The sequence below is a fragment of the Camelina sativa genome, chromosome 12 (assembly GCF_030686135.1).
Source record: "Camelina sativa cultivar CO46 ecotype springtype chromosome 12, ASM3068613v1".
NCBI lineage: Eukaryota > Viridiplantae > Streptophyta > Magnoliopsida > Brassicales > Brassicaceae > Camelina > Camelina sativa.
In genome coordinates, this window is record NC_141891.1 from 39105991 (window position 1) to 39115348 (window position 9358).

Consider the following 9358-nt stretch of genomic DNA (forward strand, 5'->3'; position numbering starts at 1 on the left):
GGCTCGAAGAGGATGTTCTAGGACTTCATGCCACACACAATTGACTAACTCACATAATCAATCAAGACATGCAATCCCAAACATCTACAACAGAAACCTAGTGAACCTAAACCTAGAACCGTAAGGGCTCTGATACCAAAATGAAACAACCGACCTTTTTTTTTTTTTTTTTTTTAATAATTAAATAATAAATAATAATAATAATTAAATAACTACAACTAGTGGTCCCATATCCACTAGCCACCTAACCACATTCACAATCCAACAGCGGAACCACATACCAATAAATATCCAATAAAACAATATCCAATAACCAAATAAGTAATATCCAGCATTAATCCCAAACAGCATAAATCAAACAACCAGCAATCGTAACAATGCTCTAAGACTCAATTCTAGCAACCTAGCAATGCCAGATAACCATACAATCAAGTCCCTAGAACATCCTCCTCTTCATTGCCTTTGATTCCACGATCACACTTTGCCTTTACCTGCACCACAAACACAAATTGAGATGCATGAGTATTTGATAAACACTCAGTGAGGCAATCCTCCCATCTACTGGGCTATACACACAAGCAATAAGATCTCTACATGCCACAAACAACAATCAATAAAACAAACCAGGCAATATACATAGCATGCAACATCCACCGTAACTGAACAAGGGGTGTCGACCGACACGAGATGGTGTCGATCGACACTGACTATCTGGTGTCGACCGACACCAAACTGGTGTCGACCGACACTCTGCCCGACACTCCCGAAAACCCTAGTTTGTGTCGACCGACACCTCCACATGGCATCGTTCGACACTCGCTAAAGTCCCGAGCCGTCCTCGCATTGGTGTCGACCGACACCCCAACTGGTGTCGACCGACACTGATGCCGAGCAGCGATTTCCCTCGATCAGAAACTCCGAATCTCGCCTCCAAGCTTCTCCAATCCGCTCCTTGCACTCCCAGAAGCCAAACCCAGCCCAGACAGCAACGAAATATCATAGAGAACTCAAAGAAACAACCACATAAGCACCAAATCACATAGAATCTAGAGATCTTAGCTTAGATAAGCCATGGTCATGCACTCACCTCTTCCAAGAAGATTCTGACCAACAAGAACGAATCCCTCACTCCTAGCAAGCTTCTAGCACCTTCCCAGCCTCCAATCTCTCAAGAACAGCCAAGAAATCTCCCAATCTGACTCACAATCTCAAGAACACTTGTTTTCTCTCTTTTCCTCTTTTTCAAACAAAAACGGCGACCACAACCTCTGGAACACGACCTAGGTCGTTTCCTTCCTTTTAAGACCCGGTTCAATGGTTTCCTTAAACCAAACCGAACCAAATCGATTAAAAACTCATTCTGATCGAACCGAAAAATAAGTGGTGTCGACCGACACTCCCTTGGTGTCGATCGACACCCATCCCCAAAAACCAATTTTTGGTTTGCGGATGTTACAGTTTATTATATTTAGTTTGTTTTGTTTAGTGTTTGAGATTCTATTTCGATTTTTAATTATTATAACAGAAAAATAAAGAATCTAAATACATAATAAGTCATTTATATGATGTGATTAAGTCATATTTTTCCTAATGAATTAATTATTTTACACAATCTTAGGTAAAACAAATTGATTTTATATGTCAGATATTATAATATTTATAGTGTTGGCAAATAATAAAATAAAAATTTAATCTGTGTTAGTACATATTTAATAATATTTTATTAATTCCAACATGCCCTTTTTATAACCATATTATATAGTATTTTAATGTTTTTTAAAATTTTACTTATTCATAATATTTTAAATTTTATTAAATTTATATATATATATATATATATTAATTATAATATTTAAATAATTAAGAATCGAAGTTCTTCTTACTTTAAGAATCAAAACTCACAGGTTTGGAAAATAAAATAGAAAATATATCATAGTTTATGTCGCTATATAATATTGATTGCTGTTTTTTTATTTTTGGTTGAAATGAAATGTAAAATATTTAGAAAACAAAATCTGAAATAATGTTATTTTGGAAAATTTTTAGGGATTAAATTTGTAAATAAGTTTTTAAATACATATAATTTCAAGGGTAAAATACTAAATGTATTTTAAAAATGTTAATACAGATTTAGGAAATAAAATATGTCGTGATACTATTTTTGGAAATTTTTGAGGGGTTAATGTTGTAAATAAAAATTTATATAAGTAAAACTACAGATTCAGACGTCTTTGGTGGGTTGCTTACTTGCTTTAGTCTTATCATATACGTCCAACTCACGTAGGTAGCTAAAATAATGTAAATTGAATTGACCGACTCTGAGAAAAAAGGGGAAAAAAAAAAACAGATATTTGATCGTATAATTAAAATCGTCGTGCACTTGTTCTCTCATCACTCGGCCCATATGTACAAATTACTATACTTGACTAAGTCTGATCCGGCCCATATAAAAATGAAGCCTCGGCACCTGATGTACTAAAAAAGGAATGGTACATTGATTAGACTAGGGTTTTAACACATAGTGTATCCGCCATGAGACTGCGGCAGAAGCACGTCTCCCAGGAGGAGAATGGCCATACTCTACCATTTGATCTCTTTGATGAAATATTCTCGAGACTATCGGCGAAAACTATAGCGAGGTGTCGTTGCGTGTCGAAGCTCTGGTCTTCCATTCTCCACCGTCCAGATTTCACTGACCGGTTTCTAAAAATATCTTCGGCTCGTCCGCAACTCTTGTTCACCTTCAAACTCAACGGTAAGTGGCTCTTCTTCTCGTCACCTCAACCTCAAAATCTAGACGAGAACTCGTCTCTTTTAGCCACCAATCATCATATGTGTTTCCGCACTAGACCGGGTTCATGTGGGATCAATGTCCCTATTCGTGGCTTGCTCTGTACTACATCTCTGTGGCTTAAAGATAGATATAATGATTTCAAGGCAATGGTTTATAACCCTAGCACAGGACAGACCATAACATTACCCAACTTGATAACAAGGAGGGATGAAGCGAGAACCTATTTGGGTATGATCCCATCAACAAACAAGTCAAAGTATTGTGCATGTCACTTTGTAGTCGGCTTTGGAATGCGAAAGATCATCAAGTTCTGACACTAGGAGTTCGAAATATGTCGTGGAGAAAGATTCAATGTTCCCTACCCCATTACCCGATAAGTGCTGGAATTTGTATCAATGGAGTCTTGTATTATATAGCCGATCAGAACAAGACGACTCCGAAACCTAGGTTTCCAAAACCTTATACCGTCGTTTGCTTTGATGTTCTGTCCGAGAAGTTCACATTTATTAACCAAGGTCTAGACAATAAAGTTAAGTGGAGCTCAACTCTGATAAATTACACTGGTAAATTAGGTGTACTTCGTCATGATCATTTCGGCAGAACTACTACAAATCTTGAATTGTGGGTTCTAGATGATATTGAGAAACATAAATGGTTGATAAAAATCCACGTGTTTCCGCCTCTGTGGAGAAAGCTTGGACCATCTACAAGGTTGAACATTGTCGGGATGACGAGTAATGGTGAATTTGTGTTTTCTGCGGCCTTTCTACGTGATCCTTTCTACATTTTCTACTACAATGTGGAGAAGAATACTATCGTAAGAGTTGAAATCCAAGGAATTGGACCTGTTAGTCGTCAAGACATTTACACTTTTATTGACCACGCAGAAGATATCAAACGTATGTGAGTGCTTCGAATGTCATATTACTCTTACAAGAGCGCTAAATAGTTTGGCTTCTTGATTCTCTTGCTCACTTGCTTTACGAATTGTGTCATTGCATATTGGTTTACTTTATTTTCTGCAAATTTGTTCTTAAATTAAGTTGGATTATTGATGGATATTCCTTGGTTTTGTACGGTTATCTACTTTTTCTTCATTTCTTTGAACTCTTTCTTTACATGTTAATCTCATTTTCTTCCCTCTTCATATGTTTATATATTCACGTTAATTTATCTTCCTTTACAAGTTACAGTCCACGCCCATCTCAGCTTTCGCCGATGACAGTACCAAAACAGAGAAACTCCCACTAAGCCCAACTCAACAAACACCAAATTAGCTAAATCCATTGCTACTATCCCAAACAATGTGCGTAAGTATCCCAAATGGAGGTAAATACTTGTATGGATTGGTGATTTTAGACAAATCTAATGTTTCTATGATCTCTATAACTTGAGATTACCATCTCCGTTTGGTCAAGCACAGTTCCAGTGTGTGACAACTATACATCTAGTAGAGACGTAGAGATATGGCAAGAAATATGCAGAGAAGCTACATATAATTAAAGATTCTGGATTACATAATCATGAAATTTTCATTGTAGCAAAATATATAAGATCAGCCATCATGATGTGTCATAGTAAAAAACACACTAAAATGACGCTTAAGTCAGTAACAAAACCACAAATCTTAGATTCAAATTGATTGTGAGTCTGATATTAACAAAGAGATTCTTAAACTAGATGAGAAAGAATAATTCAAGGATTAAAGTTTCTTCTTTGGTTTTTGACATTTCATTTTGGTAACAATATGTTCTTCCATTTTCTGATTTGAGACAAAACAATACGAGATTGATTTGTTATTATTTTTACTATTAAGATCTCTCCTTAATTCTTTTATAAATAAATTTGATAGATAAACTTGTTGGTACTGTTGTTACTGTAATCTAATGAATCTCCGTGATCGGAGGTTATGTATTCACTCAATATATATAGTGTATGTTACACGATAAGGACAAATATAAACTGAACCATATGCGATATACATAAATCATAGATACTCCTATATCTACGCTAACACCCCCCGCATTCCAAGCCGGTGACTTGTGAACGCCCAGACTGGACCCAAAATCAAGAAATAGTGGCGCGGGAAGGCCTTTGGTAAATATATCGGCATATTGGTGGGACCACGGTACATGAAACACCTTTACTTGTCCAAGAGCAACCTTCTCACGAACGAAATGAATGTCAATCTCAATGTGCTTGGTACGTTGGTGCTGAACCGGGTCACAAAACACGACTGACGCCTTTGGAAGAGGGATGTGCATTTCAAGCAGAAGATTGCGTATCCAACTTAACTCAGCCACATCATTAGCGACACCTCTGTATTCGGCCTCTGCACTAGAGCGAGAGACTGTGTGCTGTCGCTTCGATGACCATGAGATGATATTGTCACCGAGGAAGACACAGAATCCGGATGTTGATCGACGTGTAGATGGACAGCCGGCCCAGTCAGCATCAGTGTAAGCAGTAAGAGATAGTGAAGGCGAACGATAAAGCTGCAAGCCGTGAGAAATGGTGCCCTTGGAGCAGTATATGCTTCAAGGCATTAAAGTGTGTTTCACGAGGAGCATGCATGAAGAGGCAGACCTGTTGAACCGCATAGGATATGTCTGGACGGGTGAAAGTAAGGTACTGAAGAGCTCTAGCCAAGCTCCGATACAGCGTGGGATTAGAGATAAGCGGACCGTCATTGACATCAAGTCTTGGCTTGGTGTCAACCGGTGTAAGGCAGGAGTTGCAGTCAGTCATCCCTTCCCTATGGAGTATGTTGGCGGCATAGTTCTGCTGATGAAGAAACACCCCTGTCTTTGTCCGAATGATGGAGATGCCCAAGAAGTGATGAAGAGGACCAAGGTCAGTCATCGCAAACTCCGAATGTAACGAAGCAATGATCGAAGTCATGAGGGACTGAGACGATGCAGTTAAAGTGATATCATCAACATATAAGAGTAAGTATGCAACATCTTTACCACGAGTCAAGACAAATAGCGAAGTGTCGGACACGCTTTGACGAAAACCGACCCGACGCGCATAAGTGGAGAAACGCTCATACCAAGCCCGCGGAGCTTGTTTTAAACCATAGAGAGAACGTTTCACTAGACAAACATGATCGGGTTTACTCTTATCTCGGAATCCAGGTGGTTGGTGCATGTATACAGTCTCCTTGAGGTCCCCATGAAGGAAGGCATTTTTGACGTCAAGTTGATGAAGAGGCCAATCTTTTGCTGTGGCGACACCGAGAACAGCACGGATCGTAGCAGGCTTCACCACCGGTCTGAACGTTTCATCACAGTCGACACCAGGCTGTTGAGACTTCCCATTAGTGACCAAACGAGCTTTATAGCGGACCAGCTTTCCTGCAGAATCAAACTTGTGCCTGTACAACCACATACACCAAATCACGTTAGCAAACTTGGGCCATGGTACAAGTACCAACGTTCCCGTTTTAATAAGAGCATCATATTCCTCCCCCATGGCTGGTGTCCAATTGGGATCTTTAGCGGCATCGATATGGGATTTGGGTAAAGGTGAGACGGTGGTTGTGTGAAGGCAAAGGCGAGTTTGGGGTTTAGTGATGCCATGTTTACTACGTGTGACCATGGGATGAGCGTTTGTGACTAATGGTGCAGACTGAGATGACGATGATGTGATTGGCAAGGAAGGTGATAGGTCGCTGGGCAATGGAGGGGCAACTGTCATTGGCACAGATGGTGGTACGGGTGGAGGCAGAACGATCCGGGGAACCAATGGTGGTACTACAGACGGTTCCTGTTGGACAGACGTTGCCGGCGGATGCGCAAAGGGAAATGTGGCTTCATCAAAAACAACATGTCGAGAGAGAATGACCTTTTTCGTGACCATGTCAAGGCATCGGTATCCCTTATGGTCCGAAGGGTAACCAAGGAACGCACATGCTGTCGACCGTGGTGCGAGCTTGTGAGGTGTAGTTGGTAGCAGGTTTGGGTAGCATAACGAGCCAAACACACGTAACTGGTCATACCTTGGGACAGAACTAAAGAGTTTGACAAACGGAACATCATTACATATCGCAGTCGATGGTACAACGTTGAGAAGGTAGGAAGCAGTGTGGAGAGCTTCAACTCAATATACAAGGGGCATGCTAGCTTGAACCAAGAGAGTGCGTATAAGGTTGTTCAGAGTGCGGATCATCCTCTCAGCCTTGCCATTTTGCTGTGATGTATACGGGCATGAGAATCTGAAAGTCGTTCCAACCGCAGCAAAGTAGTCTCTGAACTGTTGATTATCGTATTCTCGGCCGTTATCTCATTGAAAAGCAACGATCTCTTGACCAAACTTTGTGCGCACCATGGCAGAGAAGTGGAGGTAGCGGCTAAAGACATCACTCTTTTTACGAAGAGGATAAACCCAAACGTAGTGGCTGCAATCATCCAAAAATAGTAAATAATATTTGACACCACTAACGCTTGACACTGGAGATGTCCATAAATACAAATGTATTAAATCAAAAGGTCTGGAAACAAGTGTTGTTGAAGAAGGAAAAGACATGCGAGTGTGTTTGCCAAGTTGACATGCATGACACAAATTTGTCATGTCAGTCTGTTTAAAAGAAATAAAACCATAAGCATTTAAAGAATGCAAAGTGTTGATGGCCGGGTGACCAAGACGCCGGTGCCAGAGGGTCGCGGAGAAAGCGGTCAATGAAAACACGGAGGGCGATGCGGTGGACGGCGTGATGGTGTAAAGTGGACCTGGGCTGTTACACCGGAGCAGCCTTGTCCGAGTCTGCAGATCCTTGATACAGAAACCAAGTGGGTCAAATTCAATAGTACAGTTGTTATCACTAACGAACTGTCGGACAGAGATCAGGTTGCCGACAATGTCAGGACATACTAGGACATGGTTGAGATGAAGTGGTTTGGTATTGGTGGTTAAGGTTGTATGGCCAGAGTTTGTAATAAGGGCTGAGGAACCATTGCCAACAGTAATAGAAGGAATAGTGCTCTTATTAAAAAGAGAACGAAGTGTACCTGGCTCAGCTGTAACATGATTCGTTGCACCCGTATCCATCACCCATGGATTGTTGCTTGGATCCTGAAGATTCATGGTGCTAAACGCTTGAGGGAGGGCCGTGTAAGCAAGCGGTTGAGCAGTGTTCATGAGATAAAAGATGGAACACCATGAGTGTAGAGAGCCTCGCCATGCGGTCGATGCGGAAAGGAACCATGCGGAGCAGAGGGGGGATGCATCGGTGGTGTGTAGTAGGGCGGTGGGACCCCGGGTGGCACGTTGTAAGCGTTGGGGAACATCCATGGAGCCTGAGGACACGACCAAGGTGGTGCGGCATAGGAGTTGTTCTGCCAATTGTTGTTGTTGTAGCGACCACGACCTCTGTTTCCGCGACCACCACGACCACGAGGTTTGTTGTTGTTGTTGTTCTGGCCGGAGTTGTTGTTGTTGTAGTGTTGCTGGCGTTGTTGAGGTTGGTCCGACTGTGTGTACAGGACACTCTGAGACGAGGAGTCAGTATTGTGTTCTGCGATCTGCGGAGTCTGCTTGGAGAGTCTCTTCTCTTCCATGAGAAGCATAGAGCGGGCCTTGATGAAAGAGGGAAACGGCGAGTGATGTTGAATGACATTAATGATACTGTCAAATTTTGCAGACAGTCCATTAAGCATGTGCATCACCAAGGCACGGTCTGTAACTGGGGCGTCAACATTTGCGAGAAGATCAGCAAGTGTCTTCAACTTGTGCGTGTAGTCAGTGACGGACATGTCTCCGATCACAAGGGTACGAAGCTCATTATCATACTGGATAGACTGAGCTTCTTTGTTGTCACGAAACAGGGCTTCAAGAGTGAGCCATAAATCACGAGCCGTGGACTTGGCCTTAAGAATTGTGTCGAGTTGTTCAGACACAGTGCCGTAAATCCACATTTTCACAAGATTGTCCCATTCCTTCCACTGCGTCTCATCGGCAGGAGGCGGGGCAGAGGAGCCATCAAGATGTCCAAGGACACCGAAGCTGCTACAGTGAGTCTCAAAGAGCTCACGCCAGATGTCATAGTTCAACTTTTTGAGATCAAGTTGGACCGGTATATAAGCCCGGATCTGTGTGATCCCGTAGGGCTTATCATGAGCGGGAGCGGCCGCGGTGACAGTCGCGGTTGCCAGTGAGCCCGACATAGTGATAAAAACAGAGAAAAGACGATGAAAGAACGAAAGTGTAAAAGAGAGAAAACAAAAGAGACGAAGACGAAGGACAAGCAGATCAAGAGTTTTTAAAAAGAAAGCTCTGATACCATGATCTAATGAATCTCCGTGATCGGAGGTTATGTATTCACTCAATATATATAGTGTATGTTACACGATAAGAACAAATATACACTGAACCATATGCGATATACATAAATCATAGATACTCCTATATCTACGCTAACAGTTACATAACACTACAACAGCATAAGCATAGCTCTAGATCACATTAATTTTAGAATCTCGTATTGTAATTGTCTTTGATATTTTTAGTACAGTTCAAACAAATATATAGCGTAAGAATTGACAAAATTGATAACAAAGGTCAACA

At 41.3% G+C, this 9358-nt stretch overlaps 1 pseudogene; it reads left to right on the forward strand.

The window, feature by feature from the left end:
- Positions 1-2532: 2532 nt before the first annotated feature.
- On the forward strand, positions 2533-3941 carry LOC104733949 (F-box protein At3g49450 pseudogene; annotated as a pseudogene).
- Positions 3942-9358: the final 5417 nt, after the last annotated feature.